The sequence below is a fragment of the Petaurus breviceps genome, unplaced genomic scaffold, assembly GCF_028583685.1.
Source record: "Petaurus breviceps papuanus isolate PSGF00001 unplaced genomic scaffold, PetGlider_PUasm1.0 582, whole genome shotgun sequence".
NCBI lineage: Eukaryota > Metazoa > Chordata > Mammalia > Diprotodontia > Petauridae > Petaurus > Petaurus breviceps.
Genome location: NW_027186390.1, coordinates 8,646,090 through 8,654,564, shown reverse-complemented (window position 1 = coordinate 8,654,564; position 8,475 = coordinate 8,646,090). Strand labels below are relative to the sequence as shown.

General features: G+C 36.5%; 1 long non-coding RNA gene across 1 annotated transcript in view; it reads left to right on the top strand.

Annotated features, from left to right (window-relative positions):
- Window positions 1-5,465, top strand: part of LOC138173442 (uncharacterized) — a 21,199-nt gene extending 15,734 nt beyond the window's left edge. The window contains exon 3 of the long non-coding RNA XR_011171401.1: window positions 5,212-5,465. This is a non-coding gene — a long non-coding RNA (uncharacterized lncRNA). The remainder of the gene's footprint in view (window positions 1-5,211) is intronic.
- The last annotated feature ends 3,010 nt before the right edge of the window (window positions 5,466-8,475 follow it).

Here is an 8,475-nt window from a genome sequence, read left to right as displayed (position 1 = left end):
AATATTCATAAAACACTTAGCATAGTGCCTGGCATATAGTAGGTGCTTAATAAATGCTAATTCCTCAGTCCTCTCCTTCTTCTTGTCCCTTTACCTGTCCTCACAATTTTGATTCTCAGGAGACCATATTTCCATGATTTATAACCATAAAGCACCATCAGAAAAAATATTGGTGTTAAATAGATAGATTTCTTTCAAACAGCTTGGGATTATTAAAAGTGTTCTAGAATTTGCTGAATGCAATTAACTTCTTCCTATTAACTGTGAACCTAACTCATTGTCTATCTACAGAATCTGGTTTTTGCCCACAGAAGGCATGGGCTTGAATCTTAGTGAGATCAGAACAGTGAAAACAATGGCACGGCAACAAAAAGAATTTTTATTGGATATGATCATGACTATTAAAAGGGAGTGCTCACATTTTCAGCACCAAGGGGAAGTCACAACAAAATTCCTACAAGACAGCTGCCAGTATGGGAACCTTCTAAAATCACTGGCTTAATCCAAATTGAGACTTCAATCAAGTCAACTAGGGCAGCCCCTTTTATTCAGACCACCTTTAGGTATAACCTAGATCGTCTCATAGGTCTAGGAATCCTATCTAATTGTTACAAATAAGAGGATCACTACCTGGCTGAGCAGGTGCTGCATGTACTACCTGGTATAGCAAGTGTAGTGTATAGTTCCTTGGACTGAGTTCAAATAGCAATCACTGTTACAACTGAAATCGAGAGAGAGATGTTTGGTTCACCTTGTCTTTCTGTGTAAAATCTTTTCAATTTCCCTACCTCCCATCCTGTCCAAAATATTTGGACTGACAGATTAACTTAACAAGCTTTCTATTCAAGTGCATATCATAGTCTGGACAATGCCTCTTCTATATCTACTTGTTTTATCCTTCGTAGACTATTAAACCAAACTGATTTTTGTGGTTATGGATCTTATTAAGGAGACTCTATAGAGTTTTTCTGCTTGTTATCATTAGGGCAATGTCACAAATCTAAGGGTCTAGTTATTGTTCAGCTGTTTCAATCACACCCAACTCTTCATGACCCATTTGGGGTTTTTTTGGCAGAAAGACTGAAGTGGTTTGCCATTTCTTCCTCTAGCTGATTTTACAGATGAAGAACTGAGGCAAACAGGGTTAAGTGACAGGTCCAGGTTCACACAGCTAGTATGTGTCTAGGCCAGATTTGAACTCAGGTCTTCTTGACTCTAGTCCTGGCACTCTATCTACTGAGCCACCTAGCTGCCCAAGTGAATGAATGACCACATAATCTATTAGAAATTCTTCTTCCATTAGGTCTCTATGCTAGACATCTTCTGTGACAATGGGGGACATAGTTTGCAAACAGACATCTCCTTTTATTTTGCCTCTTTTGATGTCATAATTGGAGGATTGTTGAAGAAAGTTATCTCTTCTATTGTATCAATACAGAAATATTGTATAATCTTAAGATGTGACCTGGAAAATATTTTTATTGGAAGAGTGCCTTTAAGACTTCATTTTGCTCTACCAAGTCAAGTGCTTTTAAAAATAATCTACACATAATAAATACAGTAGAATCTTGTATTCATGGCACCTTGTAGGTAACTGTGTGATTCAGGCATTATGAATTTGGAACCATCACCAAAAGTTATTAAATTGTACATATCTTTTGACTGAGCAATACTACTATTATACCTATACCTCAAAGAGATCAAAGAAAGGAAATTGACCTATTGGGAACAAAGATATTTATAGCAGCACTTTATATAATAGCAAAAACTAGAAATAAAAAGAGGGTATCCATCAATTAGGAAATGGCTGAATAAATTATGGCATATGAATATAATAGAATACTACTGTGCCGTGTGAAAAGATAAAGGAGATAGTTTCAGAGATATCTAGGAAGACTTTTACGAACTGCTACAGAGTATGACAAAGAAAACCAGGAAGGCAATTTATACAAATAACAAAATTGTAAAAAAAAAAAAAAGTCTACCTGTTCCCTTTTTGCATTTTCATCAACAATGATCTATATGTGTGTGTGGAGAATGACATGCATGTCATTTTCATAAACAGTTTATAGAAATTTGAAAGTAGCAATATCATTTCAATGTTCTTTTTTCAGTAGTAATACTCTCTGTGACTGTCAGTATATTGTTCCCTTTCTAGATATATTGAGAATTGATCCTTCAGTGATCTTCAAGTTTTGTCTTCTTGATAAAGATTTCTTCTCTGCATAGCTGATTTGAGCCAGCTGCCCCTCTATCTTCATTTTCTTTATATAACACATTAGGTTTTAAGATGTTAAAGTAACAAATATGATCATACCACTGTATTTAATGTTGAAAATAGTTTATTCAAGAAGTAAATAGCATGGGAATATAGTGTTTGATAATTCCAAAAATCCTAGCTATTTAGACAAGAACAGACTATTCAACAAAAGCTTTTAGAAAAATTGGAAAGCAAACTGATAAAAACTAGATCTAGACTAACATCTCACACTGTATAACAAGAAAAGCTCCAAATGGATACATGATTTATACACAAATGATTATATCATAAGCAAATTAGAGAAGCATGGAAGAAATTACCTGTCAGATCTATGGGCAGGGTTTGGATAGTTCCTAACCAAATAAAAAATAGAGAAGTTCATAGGAGATAAAAATGGATAATTTTGACTACATATAATTTAAGGTTTTTACACAAACCAAATTAGAAAAGGACCAGGAAATTAGGGGTTATGGGTAAATCTTTGCAGCGTTTCTCTAGTAAAAGTCTCTTTTCTAAGATATATAGGGAATTGAATCAAATTTATAAGAATAAGAGCCATAACCCAAATAATAAATGGTCAAATTATATACTAGGCAGTTTTCAGAGGAAAGATACTATGACATTCAACATTTTATCAATGACTTAGAGGGCTTAGAAGTTATACTTGTTGGGCAACGAGGAGGTGCAGTGAATAGAACATTAGCCCTAGAGTCAGAAGGACATGAGTTCAAATCCAGCCTCAGACACTTGACACTAGCTGTGTGACCTTTGGGCAAGTCATCACCTTCCAAAAGAAGAAGTTATACTTGTCAAAATCAAACCTGGAAGGCATGGTTAACATTTTACATGACAGAATCAGTGTACAAAAAAATCTAGAGGCTGTAATAATCAACAAATATAGTGAGATTAAATATAATATATTATAATAAATATAATACTGATAAATATAATATTCCTATACTTGGGTTCAAAAAGCAACATCAGAAGTACAAGAAGGGAAAAGATTTTATTAAATAGTTACTGTTGAGAAGAGCTAGGGATTTTAGTAGACTTTTAGCTCAGTATGAATCAAGAATGTGACATGATAGTCCCCAGAAAAGCTAACAGTATGCCAAACTGCCTTAAGAGAGTGTCTGGCATAGTTCGTTTGAAGGCGGAAAGTTATAGTACTTCTGCATTCTGCAGTCTAACTGCAGAATCTATGATTACTTTTGGGTGCTACATTTCAGAAAGGACATTGATAAACTAAAGCTTGTCTAGAAGATAACAGTCAAGATGATTGGTCAGAGGAATAGAGACAATATCATATGAGGATTAATTTAGGGAAGTAGAAATATATATCCTAGAGAACAAAAAAACTGGAGGATGAGGGAAGAATCATAGCTTTCTTCAGAGGTTTGAAGAGCTGTCAAAAATTATATAATAAGGGCTAAGGAACTTCAAAGACTTTCTGATCCAATTCCCTAGTTTTATAGATGAGGAAACTGAGACCCATGGAAGTTAAGTGAGTTGCCTATGATCACACAGGTACTAAGCATCAGAGGTGAGATTTTAATTCCCCTGTGAAAAGATTAGAATTGTTCTCTTTAGCTTCAGAAGGCAGAACTAGAAGCAATGGAAATGTTAAAGAAAAGATGATTTAGACTTGATCTAAGAAAAACTTCTTAACAATTAAAACTATCCAAAAGTCAAATAAGTTTTCTAGTGATAGTGTTTCCCCTCCCCCCACACCACCTCTGAAGCAAAATAAGGGTGTCACTTTCTGGTGAGGCTGGAGAGAGGCTATTTAGTCTGATATGGGTTCAAAGAACTGACCTCTTCCAACTTTGAGTTTCTGTATTCCTTGGGGGTGATATGATAAGAGAGGGAAAAAAAACGATTAGCTATCAGAATGCTTGGGAAAGTTTGGAAACAGTCAGTGTTGGGGAATTCTTCAACCCAGAGGTCCAAGGATTCTCCTGGGGAGTAATTTCTCCCATGATGGTCTATTTGATGTTTGACTGGAGGTCAATAAGGCAATCTAGGGGCAAAGCTAGAAGATAAAATGTTTAAATAGCATCAGCTGATGGGCAGGTGGATTGCAATGCACTGAACAAAGGAAGATACTTACATAAAGATTTTATACAATCTTAAGGTAATAATAGGGGCATGAAAGGACCCTATCTGGTAAGGCTGTTCAGCCACTTTCTTTATTAGGAAGTCTAGTAATCGGGACAAGTGGTTTTGGAAAAAATGTGTTAACCTTCGGGTTAGAACATCTTAACCTTGGAGTCTCAGGAGTTGCCAGAGATCTGGTTTATTTCAGTGGAGATATTTTCTCAGTAGTTAATCTCAACAGAATATCCTGGTGGGGCAGGAGATCTTCATGATAGTGAAGGCCTTCTTCCAGGTAGAAATCAATAAGGCCCTTCCTTAAGGATGGCAGCCTGAGGGCCTCTACACAAACTCTTAACTGTTTCTTTTTTTGACTCCATGCTTACTTTTTCTGGGGAGAAGATGTTCACCCAAACTCCCACACCAAATCAGATTATTCAGGATTTTTACATTTCCTCTACATCAAGAATGTAGGGATAGTTAAATGGAATATACAGTGATTAATCAATCAATATGTATCAAGCACCTAATGACCCTGGGCAAATCACTTAACCCTGTTTGCTATAGTTTCACATCTATAAAATGAGCCAGAGAAGAAAATGGCAAACCACAGCAGTATCTTTACCTAGAAAACTCCAATTGGGGTCATAAAGAGTTAGACATGACTGAAATGACTGAACACTTTTTTAAAAACATGCCAGGGACTGTGCCAGTCACCAGGGAATACAAAAGCTGGCAAAAGACCTGTCCTCGAGGAGTTTATAAGCTTAATACTTTAAATCATTGGGTAGAAATTGAATGTAAAGCATAATGCATTATTTAAAGATGTATCTTCACCTATGTATTTTCACTTTCAGGAGCAGATCTTTTAACCAAATGCCACAATGGAGTTAGAGCCAAACATTCTGGGTTTGAATCCTAACTCTGCTACTTACTACTTGTGTGACCTTCAGCAGGACATCCCTCTTTCGTCTTCAGTTTCTTCATCTGCAAAATGATGTGGTTTGGAGTAGATGGTGTTTAAGGGCACTTTCAGTTTTATATCCTATTACTCAATAGCCAAATTAATGTAGTAGGGAATTTCTAAGGAAAAATAGATACATCGCTAATAAAAGCAAGTATATACCATACTATTTCTTCCTTGAAAAGGGAGTGGTGAGGTGATGGTGGTGAGGTGGTGGTGGAATTAATTTAAACATCCATGTATTCTTTTATCATTCTCCCTCCCTGGTTGTTGTTTTTAATGTATTCTAATGATGCTTCCTTTCCCTTTTAAACCATTTAAGTGTCTAGAACTTTAATGATGATAATGACCAGCCTTTTATTTACTAGGGGGACAGTAACAATGGGGATGATATACCCCGTATTCATACAAATTCATTCCCCACTCCCCTACCCCCATTCAGGGGTAATGATGGGAAAAGAAAATCCCAACAAATTCACATGATAAGCTCTTCCATTTGTGGTGGTGACCTGCACTTAACTTTATGAAAGCAAATTTTGATTTCTCCTAATGGCAGAAAGAAATGGAACTTGTATATGAAAAGAATATATTCAAGGGGACCTGCACTTTCATTTGTTCCAAGAGTCTAACAAAAGGTTTCCTCTTTTTTTCAAGTTGAAGAAATATTAACATGCAATGGGGGTACCATTCTCATCTTTCCTTCAATTGTTTTGTTGGCTTGGGGCCAAGCATGTATTTGGTAACACTGGGCAAGGCCACAGCTGCATGTAGGCCTGCATTACATCTCTATTTTTGCTGCCGTTAAATAGCTTCTCCAATCTCCAGCATGTATTGCTGCACATGTGACCTAATGAATACCCTGTATAATGAAGAAACAATAATGACTGTGGGGCAATTAGCATGGTGTTAGTGGTGTGTCAGCAGCAGGCTCTCACCCATGTTAGTATTCACAGCATAGCTTGGGTGGGGTGCTCAAGAGAATTCCTCTAATGCACCATTACCATCACACTGGAAATCCGGACATCAGAGATCTGGTTGCAGCTCCTGGACCCAAATGCCTTCTTTTCCAAGCTGAATACTGCAAAGGGCAATAAGAAGATTGGTGAAATCTCTTTGAATGCCTGGAAACAAAAGCCTTTTTTGATTCTTTATAGCTATATGTCCTAGTCAGTCTGACCTTCTGGCCTTATGACTTAAAGAATTTACATTTCTGAACTTGCAGATTAGCTGGCTTCCATAATAATTGCCAGGAAGAGGGAGAGAATAGGAAAGATTTACATGTGTTACACAATTTGGATCAAAATTAAAATATTGATTAAGCCCCCTCAAGTGCATGGCACTGTACCAATTCAGAGAAGGATTAAAAACATATTGGTCTTCCCTTCTAGGGATTTATATTCCAAAAATGCTGAGTATCAAGCTAGTAAAATCTGAGTCTTCTAAACTCTCAGACATTTTATTATAATTATTCATCAAAGTTGATATCTGAATCATTGAGTCTAAATTGCAAAGGGACCTTAGATTAGAGGTCTTCAAGTCAACTCCTACTTAAAGTAAGAATGCCCTTTAAAATGTATCTAACACCCTCATCTGTAATGTAGGGACAATAACTTCAAACTCTTGGATGCTCAAATGAGATTTTGGGGAATGTGTTTTTCACATTATAAAAAGCAATGCAGACATAGATGATTAACTGTTATTCCTGGAAGAAGCCATCAACTCTCATTTTCATTGATAATGAAACTAAGAGTTAGTGAGATTAAGTGATTTGTATATCCACGTTTTGCTGGGAATTAGTAGGAGGCCTGGAAACAGAACCTGTTCCCTGACTCTCTAAGAATGGTCCTCTTTTTTTTTTTTATCCTGCCATCCTCCTCCCCCCAACAATGTTCTCCCTTCTCACCTCTGCCTTGTTTCCTCACTTCCTCTGGGACTCAATTCAAGCACTCTTTTCTACATAAGTGAATCTTAACCCTATTTTGGGGTCATGGACCCCTTTGGTAGTCTGTTGACCCTTACAGATCCTTTGTCAGAATATTTGTTCCCTACATTCATAACTGAAGGCGAGGCTAAATTTCAGTTAGAAGTTAATGAAAACAAAGATGGATTTTTTTTTTCCCCATTCAACTTCACAGGTTCTCTGAAATATGTCCACAGATGCTCAGATTAAAAACTCCTTTTTGACAGGAAGTTTTTTGTGAACCCTCCACTTCTGATGCTCTCCATCTCTGAACTACCTTGTGTTAATTTCATTCTTAGTGATATTTTATTTTCTCTAATTACATATAAAGATAATTTTTAACATCCTTTTTTTTGAGTTTCAATTTTCTCCCTCCCCCCTCCCTAAAAAGGTAAGAATTTTAAATAGGTTATATATGTGCTATCATGTAAAACATATTTCCATTAAGCATTTTGTGAAAGAAGAGACAGACCAAAAGGAAAAAAAACACACCAAAAAGATAAATAAAGTGAAAATAGTACGCTTTCATCTGCATTCAGACTCCATTAGTTCTTTCTCTGGACGTGGATAGCATTTTCTGTCATTATTCATTCAGAATTGTCTTGGATCATTGTATTGCTGAGAAGAATTAAGTTATCCAGAGTTTATCATCCCACAGTGTTCTCCTGGTTCTACTCACTTCACTTATCATCAGTTTATGTAATTTCTGAAATCTGCCTGCTCATCATTTCCTATAGCACAGTAGTATTCCATTTTTGTATTTATTCTATATACACTTACACACAAACATGTTGTCCCCCTGATGGAGTATAATCTCCCTGAGCTTACGTGTTATCTGTATATCATTTTTCTTCATATATACCCAGTATCTAGCACGGTGTGTGATACATAGTAGGGGTGCTCCATGTTTGTTGACTGATATTACAGATAAAGAAATTTGTCCAATATTGTTAATAGCAGAATCACTATTGTGCTTGCCATATAAAATCCTTTACGATCTGACTCCAGCCTTCTTCTCCTGGTTTATTGCCCAGGACTGCTTTCTCTCACTCAACTTAGCAGTTAAAGCAACCTACTCTGTATTTCCTGAATTAGGCATTCTATCTCCTTCCTTCCCGGTTTTTGTATAGGCTATCCCTATCACTTGAAGTGCATCCCTCCCCCCTTCAGCTCCTACCTCTTAGAATTCATAGATCC